Genomic DNA, 23,771 nt, shown 5'->3' with positions numbered 1-23,771 from the left:
CTGCACTACACCCCAGGCTGTTAAGTGGTAGGCGCCCTGTAACCATGGCCTTGGTTTGTGCCTGGCAACTTCAGCTCCCCATTGGTGGCTCCTCCTGTAACGCTACAGGCATCTACTGGCTGCATGCCTTGTTGGCATTTTATGTGCTGTGAGCTGTTCTCCAAAAGGCAGGACTTAGGATTGTATAAAGAGAATGATGCAATTACAATTCAAATCTTTTCCTATGGTACAATTCAGTTTATGGAATTTGAGTATTACAAAAAGTTTAACTACTGCAAAGCTGGGGGTTTCTTTTCACATGAACAGATTAATAACTGTCTTTTCCTTGCTGTATATTCTTGGCTCCTTTGTCAAAAATTAATTGACCATATAAGCATGGGTTTTTTCCTGGGCTCTCTATACGGTTCCTCCAATCTATGTGTCTATTTTCTTACCAGTATCATACAGTTTTGATTATTATAACTTTGTACTGTAGTCTGAAATCAGGGAGAATAATCTTTACAGCTTCTTTCTTAAGATCACTTTGGCTATTCAGGATCTTTTGTGATTTCAGACAAATTTCAGAATTATTTGTTTTAGTTCTGTGGAAAATGCCATTGTTATTTGATAAGGATTGCACTGAATTTGTAGGTTGCTTTAGGTAATATAGACATTTTAACATTCTTCCAATCTATGAGCATGGTATATCTTCCCATTTATTTGTGTCATCTTTAATTTCTTTCATCAATGTCTTAGAGCTTTCAAAGTATAGGTCTTTTGCTTTCTGAATTAAACCTATTCCTGGGTATTTTATTCTTTTAGATGCAATTGTAAATGGGATTTTTTTCTTAATTCCTCTTTCTAATAGTTTGTTATTAGTGTAAAGAAATGCAACAGATTTCTGTATATTGATTTTGTATCCTGCAACTTTATTGAATTCATTTATTAGCTCTAATTTTTTTTTCTGGTGAACTATTTAGGGTTTTCTATATACAGTATCATGTCATCTGCAAATAGTGACAATTCTACTTCTTTCTGTCCAATTTGGATACCTTTTATTTCTTTCTCTTGTCTGATTGGTGTGATTAGGACTTCCAGTACTATGTTGAATAAAAGCAGTGAGAGTGGGCATTCTTGTCTTGTTTCTGATCTTAGGAGAAAAGCTTCCAGCTTTTCAACATTGACTATTGTTAGCTGTGGGTTTATCATACATGGTCTTTATTATGTTGAAGTATGTTCTTTCTATACCAACTTTGTTGAGGGTTTTGAATTTTGTCAAAAGCTTCTTCAGCATCTAGGATCACATGATTTTTATCCTTTGTCTTGTTAATGTGGTATATCATGTTGATTGATTTGCAGCTATTGAATCATCTTTGCATCTCTGGGGTAAATCCCATTTAATCATGGTGTATGGCCCTTTTAATATTTGTTGAATTTTGTTTGTTAATATTTTGTTAAGGATTTTTGCATCTGTGTTCATCAGGGTTATTGGCCTGTAATTTTCTTTTTTTTTTTTTTTTTTTGTAGTTTCTTTTTCTGATTTTGGTATCAGAGTAATGGTAACTTTATAGAATGAGTTTGGAAGTGATCTTTCCTTTTCAATTTTTTGCAATAGTTTCAGAAGGATAGATATTAGGTCTTCTTTAAATGCTTTAAAGCTATTTTGTACTAAATTTTCTTTGTTGGGATTTTTGGTTTTGATTCACTTTCATTACTAGTGATTTGGAAGATTGTACATTTCTAGGAATTTATCCATTTTTTTCTAGGTTACCCAATTTGTTGGCATATAATTATTCATAATAATCTCTTATAATCTTTTGTATTTCTGTGGTGTCAGTTGTAACTTCTTGCCTTTCATTTCTGATTTTATTTATTTGGGGCCCTTCTCTTTATTTCTTGATGAGTCTGGCTAAATGTTTATCAATTTAGTTTCTCTTTTCAAAGAACTAACTCTTAGTTTTAGTGATCTTTTCTATTTATGTTAGTCTCTGTTTTATTTATTTCTGTTCTGATCTTTATTTTTTTCCTTCCTTCTACTAACTTTGTTCATTGTTTCTTCTTTTTCTAATTCCTTTAGTGTAAGGTTAGATTGTTTATTTGAGAGTTTTCTTGTTTCCTGAGGTAGGCCTGTACTGCTTAGAACTGCTTTTGCTGCATCCCATAGATTTTAGAAAGTTTGTGATTCCATTTTCATTTGTCTCTTTGATTTCTTCTTTATTGAACCATTGGTTGTTTAGATACATGTTGTTTAGCTTCCATGTGTTTGTGTTTTGTGTTTTTTCCAGTTTTATTTCTTTGTAATTGACTCATCTTGTTTGGGACTCTCTGTGTTTCCTGCACTTGGATATCGGTTTCCTTCACCAGGTTAGGGAGGTTTTCAGCCATCAATTTTTTTTTTTTTTTTTTTTTTTTGAATACGTTTTCTGTTCCTTTCTCTCTGGTCTCCTCTGGGACCCCTATAATGTGAATGTTAGTATGCTTGCTGTTGTTCCAAAGGTCCCTTAAACTATTTTCATTTTTTAATTTTTTTTAAATTTATTTTATCCAATGTGATTTCCACATTACCCTGTTCACTGATCTAGTTCACTGATCTGTTCTTCTGCATTCTCTAATCTACTGTTGATTCCCCCTAGGGTATTTTTCATTTCAGTTATTGTATTCTTCAGTTCTGATGAGTTCAGTTTTATATTATCTGTGTCTTTGTTAAAGTTCTCACTGAGTTCATCCATTCTTCTTCCAAGTTCAGTGAACATCTTTATGATTTTGAACTTTTTAATCTGGTAATTGCTTATCTCTGTTTCATTTAGTTCTTTTTCTGAGGTTTTGCCTTGTTCTTTCATTTTGGGAGGTATTCCTCTATCTCCTTTTCTTGCCTAACTCTCTGTGTTTTTTTCTATGTATTAATTATATCAGCTAATACATAATATGCCTTCTGGTCTTGAAAAAGTGGCATGTACAAGGTGTCCTGTGGAGTATAGTGGTGCAATCCTCCCTGGTCACCAGAGCCATGTACTCCAGGGGTATCCCCTATGTGGACTGTGTGTGACCTCCTGTTGTGACTGCTGCAGGCACACTGGTGGGTGGGGCTGGCCCCAGTGTGACTGGCTACAAGGCCAAGCCATCACTGCTGTGGGTACATGAGTATTGCAGGTGCACTGGGTTGTGGGTCTGGCGCCCAGCCACTTTGGAGGGGTGCTGGTGCTAGCTTAGGCTGCCCACCAGGTGGAGTGGGCCTGGATCCCTGAAGCAGGAACTTTTTTGGAGGGACACTTGTACCAGCCAGGGCTGCCCACGAGGTGGGATGGGGCAGAAGCCACTTTGGAGGGCATGACCAGGGTGGGTGGGTTAATGGTGTGGGTCCTCAGCAGTATGGTGCATGGTGTTAGCTAAGTTGATAGAGAGTCACAGAAATGACTCTCAAAAATGCCAGACCAGCTAGGTGGAAGTAACATTTTTAAAAATGATGCCCACCAGTGCTTCTATCCCAGAGAAATTTCCACCCCTCTGGCACTTGCCCTAAAATTAGTCAATGAATCTCCTTCTCCTATGACTCAAGCACTTCTTAAGCTGGTGCCTCTGCATCTGGGTTGAGTGAGTGAGTTTGTGTGCAAGCCCTTCAAGAGCAAACTCTCGGTTTCTTACAACCCTTTGGCTTTCCTGGATGTGGTTGTAAGTCCTGCTGGTTTTCAAAGACAAACATGGGGGTTCATCTTCCTGGTGCAAGTTCCCTGGGCTGGGGACCAGGATGCGGGGCTTAGACCCCTTGCTCCTCAAGGCGTACCCCTACAGCTGTGATATCCCTCCTTTCATGGGTTGGGATACAACCGGCATTATGGGCAGGTTGGGTTCTGACGAGAACACATCTCTGCCCCTCCTACCCATCTTGATATGGCCTTTTCTTTGTATCCTTAGTTGTAGAAAATCTGTTTTGCTAGTCTTCAGGTCATTTTTAGAGATAGTTGTTCTACATTTAATTGTAGTTTTGGTGTGTCTATGGGAGGAGGTGACCTCAGGATCTTCCTACTCCAGCATCTTGGTCCAGAACCCAAGAAAGAGAGAGTCTTCAAAGATACTGAGTTATCTCAGCAGAACAGAATTGCCTCAAGATCAGAGCCGGCAGAAGCTGACAGAAGGAAGTGCCTGTGGGAGCAGCTGTGCATTTAATTAATGGGCGGCAGAATAGCTGTTCTAACTTTTCACTCCTGACATTGGAGATTTCTCCTAAGCAAAAACTAGGGTAGTAGCTATCTAAAATGGGAGTTTTGACAACAGAAATTTCTAGAACAAATAGTATAGATGGAGAAGTGCAACCCAGGTAACTTAGAACCACTAGGGAAAATGGACTGACTTTGTCAAACAGAAGCTAGCCACACACCCTATAGAAAAGCACATTGGATGCTTGTCCTACTCTCCAGCTGGTAATTGTGCAATATACCTCAAGAATACTATTAAATATACTTTACAGCCTAATGGTATGCACTAGAGTGTATCATGGTCTAATATAAACAGACAACCAAAAGCATGATAGAGAGGCACCAAAATTACAAAAAGAAGCATTAACACCTGAAGAAAGTGGTTTATGCAGAAAACTCAAGAAAACTTTAAAAGATGAATAATTAATATGCCCATGATTGTTCACTAGGATGTTACAGGTATTCTAAAATAGACTGTTTTGTATAAGAAACAATGATTATTTTTAGATATTGATTACATGATCATTGAAATAAAACATTCTCTACAGATTAAAATAAAATATCAAATCAACTACCTAGAAGATAAAGTAGAGAGATTTTTGAGAGAAACCAGTGCAAAGGTCAAGAAAACATAAAATGTAAGAAAAAGTTAAGATAAACTGAGTATATATCTAGGTATTTGAAGACTCATTTCATAAGTATCCCACAAAGATAGACATGAAAGAATGCAATGCTTAAGAAATAATAATATAAACAAACACATAATATTTACCTTTTGAAAGAGCCATTGTAGTGACAAGCAGTAAAAATGAAAAACAAAACAAAACTTACCCACATCTTGCTAAGCAAGATATGAATATATTTAGAAAAAAAATAAGTTATCCACGAGGACTTTCGTCTTTCTCCTTGTTGATAAGTAAGCATTTTCTGTAAGTTTAACCTTTCTTTCCATATAAGACATAGATATAAAAGAATCAGAAGAGGAAATTATAATTCATGGTGTGAACTCTGTGACAGTCAAAGGCAGAGGTCTGTTAAACTACCTGTAATGTTAGCAAGGTAGAAAATTAATTACTCTCTACATGAGGACATTTAGCATCTCACAGAAATGTTTCTTCCACAGTGAAATAAACAAGAATAAAAATGCATGTAGAAGAATCATATAAACCCTGGTATAAGCAGGGACACAGGTGCCTACATGCCTAGGACATGGAAGATAAGTAATCAAGGAGGAAATGCAGAGCAGACAGACTTGTGGGCATCAGAGTAAAGGGTGCAGCCCATTGCACAACACTGTAACCAACAGACTTGGTTCTGGGAAAAGAACTTAACTAAAATCTTGGTGAAAGTTATGTTGGAATTCTACCTCAGGCAGATTGACTAGAGAGTCACAGTGACTCAGCCCAGGACATGTAACTGATTCTAGAATTCAATCTGCTGCAGGATTCAGGCTGGAAGTTCAAGGAAAGAGATTCTCCCAGCTCAGCTTCAATTTTGGCATTTCTGAAAGACGAAACCATTCAACATACTCAAAGGGTCACAGGATTATAAATGTGGACAAACATGAATATTTTCTGAAAGAAGTCCACTTTGCAAATGTGACCTGGTGTCCACATTCCTTTCAGAAGAGATATCCCAAACATGTAAGCAGGTAAGTCATGTAAGGTCAAAGTATATACAAATTCGGGTGACTTCTACCTGGTAAATTGGGAATCATGCAGGAGATGAGCTCTGAGCCAAGTAGCAGAGTCCAAGGCTCTTACCAATTAAATGTAGAGTGAGGTTACAATAGCCAGGACATGGAAGCAACCTAAGTGTCCATCATTGGATGAATGGATAAAGAACATGTGGCACATTTATACAATGGAATATTACTCAGCCATAAAAAGAAAAGAAATGGAGTTATTTGTAGTGAGGTGGATGGATCTAGAGTCTGTCATACAGAGTGAAGTAAGTCAGAAAGAGAAAAACAAATACAGTATGCTAACACATATATATGGAATCTAAGGGAAAAAAAAAAAAAAGGTCATGAAGAACCTAGTGGTAAGACGGGAATAAAGACACAGATCTACTAGAGAATGGACTTGAGGATATGGGGAGGGGGAAGGGTAAGCTGTGACAAAGTGAGAGAGTGGCATGGACATATATACACTACCAAACGTAAAATAGATAGCTAGTGGGAAGCAGCCGCATAGCACAGGGAGATCAGCTCGGTGCTCTGTGACCACCTAGAGGGGTGGGATAGGGATGGTGGGAGGGAGAGAGACGCAAGAATGAAGAGATATGGTAACATATGTATATGTATAACTGATTCATTTTGTTATAAAGCAGAAACTAGCACACCATTGTAAAGCAATTATACTCCAATAAAGATGTTAAAAAAAAAAATGTAGAATGAGGAGAAGCAGCATTCCAGGCAGTAAAGCAATGTGAACAAAGGAGTAGTGACAAAAACAGACCAGGGCATAAGGAGGACGTCACATAACTTGACTTGCTATAGTGAAAGACCAGACTGGAGAGTCTTGTGGAAAAAGACCAAAAACTAAGTGGTATATGAATAACTTGCAGGTAGTAGGGAGATTCGGGACAGTTCCGTGTTTTTAAACAAAAAGTTGAATGTTCAGATTGCTGTTTGAAATGGCTCTGGCATCAATTTCAGGGTAGAAAAGAGAAATTTGAGGGAGGAGGCAGAAAGGTCCGACCCTTACTGATTTGTAATATGATTATGGGTTCAGCGAGAAGGGAGATGAGGTCACTGGCAGCCTTTAATAGAGGGCTTTCATGGGAGCAATGGTGAGAGAAGCCCCTGGGCAAAGCTAGAAGACTGTGTGAAAAAACAGAGGTGGTTAGATTTTTACTTTGAGACGCATATACCCATGTACATATAGTCACATGACGTCAAGATGGTTACCTTGCAGTTTTTCTCCTGGAGGGATATGGGAGTAGATGAATAGGAAGATGAGTCTTTATGACTCTCAGATACGGTTTCTTATTCGAAGACTCCATACTTTAAAGGACGTGCATTAATTGGTAATGGATTTTAGGACATCGTAGATTTCCAATAGAATCTTCCCACGTAGTTTTAACCATATTATGGTTCTCAAAATGTGGTACCCCTGGAACGGTAGCATCTATATCATCTAGAGATTTAAAAAATGCAGATTCTCAGAACTCACCTCAAATCCCCTGAATCATAATCTCTGAAAGTGGGGTCCACAATCTATGTTTTAATTAGCCCTCTATAAAATTCTGAAGCACATTAAATTTGGGAATCACTGGTATAACTCATTCTAAAGATCATATCAACAGATATACTACGTAGAAGAACTGAGACCTAATATCAATCCATTCAAGGTATTATAATAATATATTTTTCAGCAATGTCACAATTAGAGATATCTGTGAATATATGTATTATATATAAAATCTAGTTATATGACACTACACAGCTCTATAAAGAACAAGCTTAAGTAAAACCGTTTGCAATTTCAGGCATAATCAATTCCATAAAAACAACTCAGTCCAAAACCCATGACTTCAGTCTAATAATGAGAAAAAATATCAGACAAATCCCAATTGAGGGGCATTCTATAAAATATCTGACAATTATTCCAAAAAATTATCAAGATCATCAAAAATAAGAAAAACTGTCACAGCCGAGAGGAACCTAGGAGACATGAGAACTAACTGGAACAGAAAGAGGATATTCAGTAAAAAATGAAGGAAATTGGAATCAAGTATGCACGTTAGTTAATATTAATATGTCAACACTAGTTCTTTCATTGTAACAAATGCACTCTAGTGATATAAGATGTAATATCAGAGAAAATTGGGTGTGGGGTATACGGAAACTCTCTTCACAATTCTTCTGTAACTATAAAACTGTTCTAAAATTAAAAGACTACTGAAATAAACAATGAGATAAGAATTCAAGTTAAACGTTAGAAAAAAGAATAATAAATATATCAGAATAAACTCATAGTATGCAGAACTCAATATTACAAACAAAAGTCGAAAATGAAAGAATACTTAGAGAAGAAAAATAAAGTCATATAATTTTTTTCTTTGAAATAAAGATTAAAATTGAGGAAATCAAGCAAAATAGAGCTAAGATAAAAATATCACACATATAAACAATATTGGAAATGAGAACAAGTGATCTACAAAATGAAAGTGATGAGACATCTCTGAACACCTTTTTTGTCAATAAATTAAAAAATAGATGAAATTGAGATACTCTTGACAAAATATAATTTTAATCCATAAGTACAAAGAAAAAAACCAAAACATTATGTTTTAATTACATTTCTTTAATGATTATTGAATACTATACTACTGCAACATTAAGAAATTTAATAATTTAATAAGCAATGAAGTAATGCTACAGCCTGTAAAGGAATTTAATAAGCCATTTAAGACTTTACAAAAAACAAATATCAGATTCAATGATTTTACAGGGGAGGTCTATTAAATATTCAAAGAAAAAATATTTGTTGATTTTTAAATTTCTAATGGTGTTGAAAGTGATATTCTCTTTGTTTCCAGTAGGAGGAGATAAAACCTAAGGATTTCTGAAGGAAGAAGCAGAGAAGAAACATTGAAAGCTAAAAGGTAAACTAGACTTCAAGATTTATTATAACTCCAAACACCTTTGTGAGACATACTCCAAGCCTTAAGGAAATTCAAAGTTTTGCTTTCTAGGTTAGATGTTTTCTGACCATTCTAAAGGAAAAATATTTCAATTCTGTGTCTGGAAAAGTCGTGGTAGCCAAGCAATGTTAATGAATGGACTGAGGGCAACTACAAAGTACCACTGTACCTCCTCTTTCCTTCTCCTCTTCCTCCCCTCCCCCCCTGCCCCCCCCCCCGCACCACCACCCCCTCCCCCGGCACGTGCGCGCACGCGCGCGCGCGCGCACACACACACACACAACCAGGGCAGACTTAATCCCCTCTCTACCCCATAGGTTGTTTTCTTTTTTAAATTTAATTTAATTTATTTATTTTTTGTACAGCAGGTTCTTATTAGTTATCTATTTTATACATATTAGTGTATACATGTCAATCCCAATCTCCCAGTTCATCCCACCACCACCACATAGGTTTGAGAAGGGACAATAGATCTATTTTAATTTCAATCCTTTTCTTTTCAGGAAAAAATATCACCTTTGACCATTAGGTGGCATCAAAGAGCTAGGTAATATGCTCAGATGACTAAATGCAAAGTAAAAAACTTTAAAAAGTCATGCAATAAATTATCTTTCTTTAGTTAGTCAGGTAAGGACTCAGTATCTGGATTGAAATAATATCAAAGAGTTTTTTTAAATTTCCTGAATGATAACTTGTTAATCATTAAAGATCATAGCAAAATGCTTCAGTTAAATTCTACAATTAAGTATATGACTTTATCATATGAATTACTTTATCTTTGCTGAAAAATAGCGCTACTAATTTAATTTGTCTAGACATTTCTATCATCAGTGGATCAGGTCCTGGACATTTAAAATCATTAGGTACTAGACATAAAAATGCACAAATAAATTTGTTATCTACATGCATGTCCCTATTCATTTCTTTAAGTATATATCAAGGCTATGAGGTTAGGGATGAATAGCTAATTCAATTTCAATCAATTAAAAATTATCAATTTATGGCCAAGTATATTTCAAGTACTGCAAGATGCTGATCATACAGTGATGTCTATCCTTGCCCTCGAAGAATTCGCAATTGAGAGGGAAGACAAAAATGCAAATAGGCAATTAAAATACGTGCTGAGAAAATACAGCACTGATCTCATGAAAATGAAACACTGTCCAGAAGACGTCAGAGAAGGGTCATCTAACAAACAGTGGAGGAGAAGTGGTGCCAAAGCAGGGAAAGGCCAGCAAGAGCAGGGATGGACTGGAGTAATATAAAGTAAGAATATTCCAGGTGAAGGAAATAACGTGTAGGGATGCAGGAATAAGAGTCTCATGCAGGAATAAGAGTCTCATGCATTCTTGAAACCAAAAGAAATTTGTATCCTTGAGAAAAGGATGGGTGTGGGAGGTGGTGAGAGATGAGGCCAAAGGAGTCAGCAATGCTCATATCATGCAGCGAGTTATAGGTGAGACTAGGTGATTGACTATTAGTGTATAAGCAACGAGGAGCCAGTGGAAAAAAGGATTTCAATAAGACAGATATTATGATGAGCTTTGAATTTCTGAGCGATTGCTTGGGCTGAAGTGTGGAACACAGATTGGATAGGAACAATATCAGAGGCACTGAGAGCAGTGAAGAGACGAGACAGTTCCAGTAAGATGGTGGTGGCTTACCTAGAAAGGGGACATATGGTAGGTAGACTCAGAAACATTTAATGCTATATTGGCTGTTGAGGAAAGAGATAGTGTGGTATGCAGATATCTGGACTAAGCGATCGAGAGATGATCTACATAAATAAGAGCAAGGCTCACGCAGAAGGTAATATGCTCCTTTTAGACGCACTAAATCGGATATGCCTCTAAGGCTTTCCTGACCTTCTCCTCAGAGTTCTTCACCTCAGAGAAAGGCACTAACACGCACACATGTGTTATTTGCCTTACTCTCCATATCCAAATGATTACAAAGCTCAATATATAAATTCCTTTCTAAAGTCTCTTTAATCTGTCCAGTTCTTTTCCCCACCAACCCTCTTATTTAAACATTATCGTCTCTTATTTGGATAACTTCAAACGGCTCTGAACCTGCTTTCACTTTTCCCCTACTGCAATCTCTTCTCTACTCTGAAGCCAGAGTGAGCTTTTTAGTACATAAATCTGATCTTGTCACCTCCCGTCATATTCCTACGACTTAAAACCTTTCACTAGCTTCCCGCTGTTCTCAAGATTAAGACCAAATCCCTAAATCAGCCTACAAATCACTGAATGACCTGGCTTCTGCCTTTCTAGTATCATATATCACCTTTCGCCTACCCATTCCCCCATTCTCCACCACTCCAACAAACACTGGGTCTTTTTAGTCTTGCAATGGCATCTTGAGTCTCCTTCAACGGGCTCTGAATATCATGCTCTGTTTTCACCAGAAATTCTGTTCAATAGACATTTCAACGCTTTCTCATTCTATTGACTGCAGCTTTGCAAAGCATTTCCTTAGGAGAAAAGCTTTTACTGACCTGTTTAGACCAAACACCTCTTTCACAGGTCCCCATAGCACTATGCACCTGTCCTTTGCTGCATTTGTCAAAGCTGCACTTTTGCATATGTGTATGCAATTATGATAGTATCTCCTGATCCACCAAGCTTCAGGTTTCTAGCCTGAAGACTGGGTCTGATTTTAAGTCATCTTTGGGTTTCCAGAACTTAGTCTGATGTTGGCAAATGGTGAGCGTAGATACTTCTTACTTCTTGAATGAATAATGTAAGCAGAGAAGTACAGTGCACACTTTATATATAAATACGAAGCTTAAGAGACAAGCCAGGTTGGGTCATATGATTCAGGCGTCTTTAGAATAAAAATAATAATTGCAGTCATGGGAGTGAATCAGATCACTCAAGAAATGCACACAGAATGAAAAAGAAAGGAAGGGAAGGAAGGAAGAAAAAAATCAAGGATGTGTTGATTACTGTTCTCAGTTGTTGACATAAAAGCGTAATCTGTGTTTAAGCAGGAAAGAAATTTGTTTTAGGAATTTCCAGTGGTTTACAGAATCTGATTCAGAGATCCAATGGAACTAGATGGGAACAGTACTAAAGCCTATGATGGGGCATTTCTAGGGAAATAGTGAAGCTCACACAGTTTCTGCCAGTTCCCTGATGACTTGCAGTTCATATAGACGATACTGGAGAATAAACACTAGAAATTCTGCTACTCCAGTCAGCAAAGAGCTAGAGCCCTCAGCAGGCGGTTAATGCCCCAGACACCTGCTTCTTCATCTTCACTGAATTTCCAATTGTAGTACCTTGAGAGTCAATCTGGTAGGCAGAACCTAGGTCACATGCCTCACTGCAGTAGCAAAGGGAACTCAAAAAGTAAATGTTTAGGCTTTTGCCTTGAGAAGATGAGTCATAATATAAGAAGTTATAAAAAGATAGAGATATCATTCCAAAGAAGATAAGTACCTCCCACATATAACAAATACATGCTACAATGGCTCAGAAGGAATTCCTGAAAATATCAATATATAAGAGAAGGTTAAGGAAGCAGAACGATCTAAGGAAACCAGAGAGATATGAGGAAAACCAAGATGATGTGTTATTAGAGATGATATCTGAAAAGAGTGTTCTGGAATAGGAGAATCAGTATATCAAATGCTACAGAGAAGTTTCATAGGGCACAGACTGAGGAGTATCCATCGGGGACTGGCCAGAAGGAGGTCATTAGTCACCATGGAGGTGCCAGTTTCTGGGGATGGTGAGGTAGAAGGCAAATTATAGTATATTAGGGAGTGAGTGGGAGGTAAGAATACAGAGAGAGTAAGTCTAGGACGTTATTTCAAGAAACTGTGGAAGAAGAACTAGCAGTATATTATGGGATTAAAAAGGCTCTGCTATTATCATTTCTTCCGAAGGGAGAGACTTCAACATGTTCGATGGACCCATTCGAGACGGAAATGTTGAAAACGTTCAGATGAGGACGTTAATGGAGCAAAGGCTCCGTTGTGAGGCTCAGCAGAGGTTGAAGACCCAACTTTAAGGAGGAAGATGGTTACTCGCTCTACTGAAAAGGCAGGGAAGGAGCAAAGGAAAATACGGATGAATGAATTTGCAGGTTTGCTGGCAAGAACAGTGAGAGTGGATTTGGTGCAGTCAGGTTTTTGTTAAGCAGAGGGTAGAGAGCATTTGAAATAGAGGAGTGGAAGGTAGGAAATATATTCATTTCCGTGGGCAACATTCACAGTCCAGATAAGTTTGGAGCACAGAGATGTACAATGGCATCAACTGCATGATTTTATGATTTTCTTCTGTAGGGTTCAGTAGTCTAGTTGTTGGGATAGAAAATTCAGGCCAGGGTGGTCTAAAAGAACTTTCTGCAATGATGAAAATGTTCTATTCTGTGCTGTCCAATACAGCTGCCACCAGCCACACGTGGCATTTAGCACTTGCAGTGTGGCTAGAGTGACAGCGAAACTACATTTTTAATATCTTCATTTTTATTACTTAAAATTTAAGTTTTAAATAAACACATGTAGCTAGGGGCTACTTTACTACACAGTGCAGATTGGGAACAGGTGCAATTTAGCTTGAAAGGACAGTGGAACTAGGAAGTTCAGAACATTGACAATAGAATGGCTGAATGGATAATGGATTCTAGGTGACTTAGGAAGTAGTTAATGGAAAGAAGGAGAAATACTGGTGTTACAGAAGATGTCCCTTAACGTACAACTGCAGTTGTAGAAGGAGCTAAACAAAAGAGCCATAGAAGCTGAGGAGGTTAAGATGAAAAAAAAAACTAACATATTCAAATTTAGCCTTTTAGAAGTGGAGGAATTCTAGATAATTAATCAATATTTATTGTCTTAAAGCTGACATAAACCTTACTAACATGTTGCAGAAGTGAAGTGAAAAGGTAAATGTTGGGGGGAGGGATGAATGTCCAAGTATTAATAAAGTTTGCCAAATTATATTTTAACTGTGTGAACTAGTGTATCAATACTAGAAGCTCAGCAGTAGAATTGAATTTTATTAGGCTATGTAATTTTTTTAGGCTATTAATTCGATTAGGTAATTTTCTAGCTCTTTTCTCTTCATTATTGTAAGATTCCAAATTTAAATGGCACATGTGAAATAATTACAGTTCCCCTTTAGATTAAAATATAGTTAATCTATGTTATAGATTCAAAGAGTAGTTTGTTCCTTTTTATAATTATCCATTTAATTTTGGCTGAATAAAGATATTGATATTGGAGACCTCATGCCACTGAAATACACCTAACAAATAACTTCCTTGTTCTAAGTCTGCCTTTAAATAATTGCCAGTGAGTTCAGAACATTTCTAGGAAATGCATTGTGTTTATTTTCCAAACATTTTATCTGTGACATCTTAATTACCTAATGTGTCATTTTAACCCCCCTTATTATTGCAAATTTATAATTTTATGCCAAAAGCAAAGTATTTTCACCACCATTTATCTATATTTTAACCCTTTTAAATAAAACTAACATCATTTCATAAAGAAATATCCAAAGCTTGACATGTTTAGAGATCATAAAGCAATTAGTGTACTTTGAACTTTTACACATCAAAATGCTAACTTTAAATCAGTAGAGGTAGCAGAAATCAAAAAAAGAAAAATAAATTTGACTTCTTAAAATAAGAATAGCCCTAAAAAGTTCAGCATATTGGTGTAATGCATAATGACCTTTTTATTATTTAAGAATATCTAAATTACTATTGGGTAATCATATTTTATTTCTTTTAACCATCAAAGTTTTATTTATTGGCTTAAAAGTCAAGCTTTTAGGTATTTAGGGTGCATTAAATGAACAACACTGACAAAGATGTTTGTTTTTTGGTACTTACATTCTAGAGGAACGTGGGCAGAAAGTAAACTTTTAGTAGACTTATTTAAAATTATACATTAGGATGGAAGATGGTACAGGCTATCAAAAAGAAAAAGAAAAAGAAAGAAAAAGAAGGGAAGGGAAGGGGGAGGAAAGGAGAGGAGAGCAGAGGAGGGGAGGAGAGGGGCGGGGAAGGGAGAGGAGAGGAGAGGAGAGGGGTGAAGGCTAAAGGGGGTCAGTATGTTGCGATGGCCAGGGGAGAATAAAGCTGAGGAGAACTCACTGTGAGAATGTGCACGCCATATAGAAGGCATTTGCTAAATGGCACATGCCATCCTTTTTGCTACCAATTTATTCAAGCTTTCAAGAAACAAAGTACTTCTGTAAAATTAGGTCTAACGCCAGTGTAAATAATGTTTTCTGAAAGAATAGATTTGATCACTTGGACATACTTCAAAGGTTATCACTTTTATTTCGTTATTTCCAAGTTCCAAGATTAAGTACATGCATTTGGGATAACATTTGTTTAGTTTTAGACAAATGCTAAAGGGCTATTCCTGTTTACATACCATCTTAATGTAGTTTAAACCTAATTTTGAGTGACAAATTTTTGGCCAAGGGCTCAAGTCACATTTTAATTATGATATCATCAGCTGGGTTTATCTATGCAGTTCAACTACTTACAACAAAATACTTAACTGGTTTTCATAGAAAGCTGTCTAAAACTTCATACGGTTACTATAGATTATAGTATACTATGGATTATTTCTTGTCTTTTCCTGTTTTTCTTTGCATGTCTTCTTATTTTATTTTCCTACTTTCCTTTATTGGCTAGCACACATCCCAAGCCTCAGGTTGTTCATCATTGAATGATAGAATAATTGCAGGATTCTTGTTGATAGGAATAATATGCACTGGAAGAACAAATATATACTAATAGCTGTTATTTGCACAGTGTTGGAACATTTGTTTCAGACCTATAAGCTGATCCTTAATTACAGATTGGAAGTTGCTGTCTCTGACGTACAAAAGGATGGTATATCTCAATCCAAGAGAATATTTCCATGTTTTAAATATATTTATTTGCATATCTATTTAAAAATATCGCATCCCTATTAGCTGCAACACACCTTGAGGGTTACAAGAATGAATAATAATGTTTAACCTGTCAAAGAAAGAAAGAGAGAAAGGAGGAAGGAGGGGTGGAAGGAAGGAGGGGAGGGAGGGAGGGAGGAGGAAGTGTAAAGGGAGACAGGCTACACAACAGTCATTGTTATAGACATTACAACCCTATAATACCTTAAATACCTTAACAGAGGTCCAATATACTATAAAAGTTTAAAGTGAGTATAAAGTACTTTCAGCTGAAGCAAGCAGGGAGGGTTTGTGGATGAGGACATAGCATTCTTCAAGGGGAGGGAAGGAGTGAGGAATAATTAATTTAAAGTTATTGAGCACCTCTACATTCCAGATATATTTCTAGGTCTTTTCCTTTTACAAATTTTGTTTCGCTTTATCTTTATAACAACCCCAGGAGTCATCATCATCTTCATCTCCACCTTTCAGGTAAAGTAAATAAAATTCATAAAAATCTAACTCTTCAAAATCACACAGTGAGTTTTCTCTTCTTCAGAGACTATTATTTTATGAGAATATCTTAATGAGACACCATAAAATCACATCCTGTGTGACCATAGAAAATTGAGACCCCTCTAGAATATTGCTGATGGCTTTTCTAAACATTTTTAATCTTCATTCTGAACAATTGCTCCTGGCACCAACTCTGGCAATTGCATCTAAACTTCTTCATGTTGAATTCTTCTTAATGTATTGTTTTCTTCCAAGCGTGAACGCATGCTTCCTTTACTCCCTAAGATATCATTTACACAAAGCTGTTGAATTTGTCAGAATTTCATCACCACTTAATGATTTCAGAAGAGGACTTTGGTGTAGGGGAAAGAAAAAATAAAAACACCAAAACTGAATATTATTATAAGTATCCCTAAAGACTATTAGCTAAAATCCAAGAGAGTCTTCACAAGATATGACTCTTCTTGACCCCAACATGCTCTCCTATGCTGTAGTTTGCCACTTTTGAAATCAGTTACCCATATTCTGTCATATCTAGCTAGATTCAAGGCCCCCAAAACCTTGTCTCGAGGTGCCCAATGGAAGTCAAAAATCAGCTAGCAGGTAAACGTGTTTCTCACACTTAAAGGATATTCTTTTACATCATTTTGCTGAACAGTTCAACACCTCTTTAACCTAAACTTTACCAGTCAAGATTTTGTAAAAATAAACAAGGCAAAACAGGTTTTTAGGAGTGACAATGGAATGCAGAAATGTCTGCATTGTATTTTGTATCCAAGACAACTTTTATATCTTGCCTGAATATGCCAGTATACAGAGCTTGATGCTGAACTGGGGTCTGTTTTATTCCATATCTCATTTTTTACTATGTTTCTTTCACATAAAGTTAAGTATATTTCAGTAGTTTTGGAAAGAGAGTCATGAAGGCAGAGAAGGGAGGAAATTGAAGGTAAGTTTGAGAAAAAGCAATCAGCTAGTTGAATGAAGCACAGGTTATGTTAAGGAGGGTATTATAAGAATTGATTGGAAAGATAATTCAGTTTCACTCCAAATATGAATACCTAATAGTGAGATGTTTGGACACAATTCACCAGGCACCATGTAGCCAACGAAGTGGAAACTTGGGAAGATAAAAGAAGCAAGAAGTAAAAGTTCCACAGCCTAATGTAAAAAATGGAGTTGCATCAACTGTGTCCATATAACTAACCTGGAACAGTTACTTATTCATCCACAGCTTCCCACATAACTGCCCACCCATCCCATTGCCTTGATTCCAACTTTTGAATATACTATTCTATATATTGTCTAGACACTAGTGCAATATTCTCTTTTGGGATTTAGCAACTGTTCTACCTTTGCCCTAGTAGACTGGGGGATTCAGACTGTCCTTTACTTCCCGATATTGCCCCTGACTAGCTACCCTAACTGCCTTGGATAGAAAACTGAATAACAACCAAAACAGTATGCCTTATCTTTAGAAAAGTTTCGTTAAATTAGTGTGCTTAAATGTTTACTTAATTTTTTTATCTCTAACCACATGCTCTACTTTTTCCCATAGGTTTTCAGGAAGGCATCAAAGATGAAATTATCTTTGTTTTTTCTATTATATCTTCTCAGGAGGACTTCTAGTTTTCCTCAGAGTGGTTCTGTGTGCCCTCTTGATTCATTACTTGTCCAGTTGCTTTACCTATTTTAACCATAGAATGAACTGGGCTCAGACAGAGGTATGTATCCATGATTTTGCTTATAATTTTAAGTCCTCCTCCTCATTCTCTGGTTCTTTCAGACCTCTTACTTACAACAGCAAAAATTGGAGATGGAATTTTTTGATTTTAATTCAGCATAATGTGCACAATCATACAAAAAAATCAGGATTACCTTTTCTACATTTTCCTTCCCAGGATATGTGTTAACAATATGGCTTTCATCTTCTCACCATCCAAAGCATTCATGAAGCCTCTGCAATGGCTGCTTTGATAAAAAGCTTCCAACAGAATGAAAACATCTCAATTAGATTAGAAAGACCTATTCAGGTATTGTTAAATTACCTTTCTAAAAGAGGATATATTTTTTTTTCCCTTTGTTTCCTATGTGAAGAAGGTAGCAATAGGGGCCTGTAATAGTATAGTCAACCAAGACACATGTGCTCTTGATCTCTTGGTTTTTGTAAGATTTCCCGATTTCAAGACATTGGACAATTATTAACTAAATTCCACATATTTTTAAGTTAGCAAACTCACAGTTTGTGGAGAGTCTGAATTTCCTAAGCTTGTCTTGGCAATCCAGGTGCAGCTGGTAGGCCACAGAGTTTTTTCTAAGAAAAGTATGATCAATGTACAATGTTTTGTATTGTGTGAGTTTATGGATATACTTCTATAAAAAGGATCAGCTTAATCTCTGCAATGTTTGCCAGATATTTGTCAGATGTGTTTTAAGAGTTAAAGAATATTCTAAGTGCATTAATAACTTTTAATCTGCTCTGTTTGCCTGTGCAACATGATTTTATTGTTATATTACATGAATAATTCTATTACTATAAGAATATTATATAAAATTCTGTTGCTATTATACTATTACAGCCAGAATATTCTTCTGAAAACTTAAGGGACCCATAAGTACTGGAACATTGTCTCTATAAGCAGTCGATTTTATCAAAAATTTTTTTGACCTCTGTTCTTAGAGACTATGATCTCAGTATTTTAACTGGTCTTCTTTCATGTGTTTGTTCATTCATTCAAAAATAACATATTAGTTGAATCTGTCTGCATAGTACTTGACATCTATTGACCAATTACTAATTTATTTTTTATTACCATCTGAATTATAATTTTCTCAGCTAAGAGATAATATAGCCTATAAACTACACTAGATCCTGGAAAGGTAAAGTTCTATATCATGTCTTACAAATTATAAAAACCCTTGCTCTGTGGTTTATACCACATTTGTATTATAACATGACCAAAGAATATTCTGTCTTGGTTACTCTCAGCTTATTAACAAAAACTTCTTTTCCCCACTGGGGAGTCATCATTTTATTTCAGAATAGCCAGTGGAAAATCATTTGTCGACCTAGATATGGACAACGTACACCACTAAAGGACCAGGAAGTCCCTATAAAAAATGAAGATTGTGTGGAACTTGTAACAACAGAAGATGAGAATATGTGATAATAATAATTTTTTTAAAAATCCGAGTTGCATCAACAAGGCCTCTTCCAAATTATTTGTTCTAGTATTTCCCAGAAATTTCAAAGAGATGTAATTGATAAGTCAAAAAAGAAAGAGTTCCTTTATCAAATATGTTTTTGAAATACTGCATTCTATAACCTTTCTCTAGGAAATTTATAAACACCTTAATGACTTAAAGGTTCTGAAAACTCCTATAGTTTAAAAAAAAAGCCTTTGATAGTCTTTAACCAACACTTATCAAATGTATTTGATCATAGTTTTCTTTTTTCCCCTTACCTGGTAACATTTTACAAAGTGCTATTTAGTTTGCAAAAATGCAGATTCAGATTTATCAGTTGAGTACTGCAGGGAAAAATATAAGTAACAATCTCAAGACTGTTGGAAAACCACTGATTGTCACACAATTTTTAAAATTTATTTTATTCAGGATTCTTGAAGTAGAATAACCTTCATTGCCAAGAAAGAAGGCCCTTCTTGTGTCAAAATTTGTAAGTCTCCAAGGGTTATAGTTTCTAATTCACCTTCTTGGAATTTGAAGAAAACCCCATCTTACACCAATTACTTTCAGAGTTAAGGATAAGAATACCTTCCATGGTGAATGCAATATGTAAATACTCTTTTAGTGAGTTCTTTTCATAGATTTGAGAAGCCATATTTTTTCAAATAAAACACTTCCGGAGCAATGTTTCTTACATGATCAAAAGCCAGAAAGTCATAAAAATAGGTATGATTGCAGGGCACTTCAATTTTCAAATTAATTAATTATATGAGCATTATTATTGTATAATATGAAAACAACTCAGAAAATAAAATTTACAGAACTTATTATTCATTTCCTATCTATGTAGGGAGAAACACTGACTTCTCTATCTGGCACACATACCTCCAAGCATGGTGCTAGGCATTAAGATTAAGACAAAAAAGATTCTTGCTCACGTTCTAGTGGTAAAACCAGGAAATAAACAAACAAATTAAAATGTGCTATTATTACCAGATTATAAATAACAGGTAGATGTATATTATCTACATTAAAACTCTCTTAGGTGCTAGGTACCCCCTTTACCAATAAATGCAAGTCTAGCCATAGCCTATGCATTCTGGTTTGCTACTATGCATCAAATATTAATGATTTACAGATTATCAAGCTACTGATTATTTGGTTCATTAGGACAGTTAATTGAGATAATTTCTATCCACATTTGAGTAGGGTTTATATTGTCTAAATCTTCAAATTTCTACTTTTAAGTAGCTCTCTGAATTCCTTTTGGAGATATTGATCTCCTCTATTGTATGTAGTCTTAGTGTGAGGGCATGTACACATACCTGGTTCCCCACTAAGGAAGCTCAAAGAACCAGATCCTAGTTCTTCATGCTTTGTTATAGCCAACATGACCCAAGCTTGACAATCAGACCTTCTCTCCTGGAATTGTAAATCTTTACTGAGTAACCCCAAAGTGAAGAGAAGTTTAGATATTATGGTCCAGCCACTGTGTAGGGTTCAGACTATTCCAGCTAGCTGCCCTTGCTGTTCTATCTTCTAACGTTCAGAACTACCTTTTAAATTCTCCTTTAGTTCTGAATCCTCCTCTCCAATAACATTTTGCTTAGGATAGCCAGAGCTGGTTTCAAGGGTTTGTAACCAAGGACCAAAAACATCAGGTGTTTGAAAAGCCCCTGATTTCTTAGTTTTAGAACAAAAATAGAGAAATTTAGATGCAAAGAGAGAAATGATAACCATGAGCCTGGAAATGGTGAAATTTCAAATTAGGCACTTATCTAGTCTTTCTCTGACCACATAGGTGTTATTATTTCACCAATACCACCAAGAACTGAGTAATGTTATGTTACCCAGGTCCTCCCATAGCATTACACCCCCCACAAATCCACACAATCCAGTCACTTTCCTCTGCTACAGCCACCAAATTCTAGGTGTCCCATGTCTCTCACTGGCATAATTCTAAAATCTTCTAAGTTACTGAGTCTGAAAAACAAAAAAAAAATTTATTGAGTATGGAAAATCAAGTTATATCTCGATAAGGAGTAATTAGGTGAGATACTACCTTTACCAAAATTTAGGATTTAAAACAGGTAAAGTTATGATTTTTGGTAAAACCCCATTATTATATCACCCAAACACAGCTACATAGGACTTCTCTATTATACATTTTTTTTTAACATCTTTATTGGAGTATAATTCCTTTACAGTGTTGTGTTAGTTTCTGCTGTATATCAAAGTGAATCAGCTATACATATACATATAGCCCCAGATGCCCTCCCTCTTGCCTCTCCCTTCCCCCGTCCCTATCCCACCCCTCTAGGTGGTCACAAAGCACGGAGCTGATCTCCCTGTGCTATGCTTGTTTCATAAATTTTGCAGTCTTACATATCTTCAGTAATAGTCCAAAAATTTCTATATTTATAGGCCCCTTCATTTAGAATATTAGATGAAAGAGAATAATGTCACAAAATTAAGCAAAGTAACTGAAAGTGATGAAAAAAACAAGGACTAAAAGTTAATCAAATCTTATCGTGGAATAAAAAAAAAAAGCCACAACTAAGGAAGATAAAAAATTAGAGGAATGCCTTTTCACAAATGTAAGTTCATAGTTCATTTTATTGCTTTTTATTCCCCTTTGTGTATTTCTCCCCCTCTTTTCTTTCACTGCTTCTTTCTCTCCTTCATTTTAGAAATTCTCCTTCCTTATTTCTGTTAATACTGGCGTACAAAATGATCAAACCTAAGGGGCATGTGGTCTCAAAAACCTTAACCTCTAACTGACTAAAATATGAATAATTATCAGTAAAACTGAAAGTCTTGATTCACTACTTTTTGAAAAGTTTTGATAACTTTTTTGACTGATATGAAGTGCTTTCATATTTAAAAATCTTATTAAATTGTCATATTCACCATATTGGTTTCAAGATGCCAAGAGATTGACAATTTCTTGATTTACATTTATTTTGCAACCCCTTTACACAAGTTATTGATTTTGTGCCATAATATCAATAATATTCCAAAACACTTAAGGAAATTATTCCTATGACAATTCTCATTCTCCAATGTAAATATACTTAAGTCAATGAAAAAGAGCTTTGACATTCTATTCACGTGGTGCCTTCATTCTTGTGTTTTTTTCTTTCAGAATCATTCATCAGAGAAAAGGTTGACCTCATTTCTGAAGGTTTCCTTGGTATTCATCTCCTTCCTTATTACCTTCTTTCCCCAAATCAACAGCCCCAAACAAAATCTGCAAACTTGGCTTGATTAAAATATTTCCATTGAATGGACTCTGAAATACTGTAAAATGTCTCAGGACCTCAGTTTCAGAAACTTTGAAGGGTCCATGATTTTATCCTACTTGTAAGGTAACAAGATGGCCTGCCACAGTTCCAAGGATACAAGCAGAAGACTGCAACTCCTGAACAGAAGACTAAAGCTTAATTGGATGCAGGCAACCACAGGAGAGTATTAGCATTTGCACTTATTTCCCCAATTTTTACAGTGCTGTATGAAGAGGCACTGTATTACGGGGAAGAACTCTAAATGTAGGGAACTCAAATTTTTATAATGAGCAGTAAGTTTACCAGACTTTTACCCTGCAATGAAACATGATCTTTATTATAACTGGACAGACAACAGCCTGCCCTTTATTCTGAACAGAGACACTATCTCTGTCTTTCTAGGATGTTTACTTAAAAAAAAAAATCCTTGGAAAGATGGTCAAAAACAAAGGCAGCCAGTGCCTCTACTTGCAGGACATGAGGAAAAGCAAGACATCCATGGGGCACTGTCTCTCAATAATTAGTGAAGACCCAGAGTGGGTATCCAAATTCTTCTGTGAAGATAGATTCTACCCCAAACATTTCTAATTTTCCCTCATTTTTAAACTAATCCTTCTTTTTAACTTTATGTAGTCTCTGCCAAAATGAATTCTGGATTTTAATATTGATTGGTAAGAGATTTATAGAAATAGTTGTTTGTTAGGCATATAGCACAGGCTCCCAACCCTTCTTCTCCAATATAAATGGGTAAAAGAAATAAAAGATAATATAAAGGAACAGTTATGCTTCTTGTTTGTTTTTTTGTTTTTTTGTTTGTTTGAAGAGAAGAGAAATGGAAGCATGGAAAAATCATTGTATATCTGTATAAGATATAGGGTAAAGATTACATCCTACATTACCCTCTCCCCAAAATGTGAACGTGACATTAAAATAAGACTTTATGAAGCAACTATTATGTTTAAAAGAAATTGATGTTTAGTAAGTTTAAATCATATATACAGTACAATTTAAGATAAAGATTCATGTATAACATAAATTACAAATGAATGATAATTTAGATT

The sequence above is a fragment of the Balaenoptera musculus genome, chromosome 5 (genome assembly GCF_009873245.2).
Source record: "Balaenoptera musculus isolate JJ_BM4_2016_0621 chromosome 5, mBalMus1.pri.v3, whole genome shotgun sequence".
Classification (NCBI taxonomy): domain Eukaryota; kingdom Metazoa; phylum Chordata; class Mammalia; order Artiodactyla; family Balaenopteridae; genus Balaenoptera; species Balaenoptera musculus.
The sequence above is the reverse complement of the archived record's forward strand: the minus strand, read 5'-3'. Positions refer to the sequence as shown.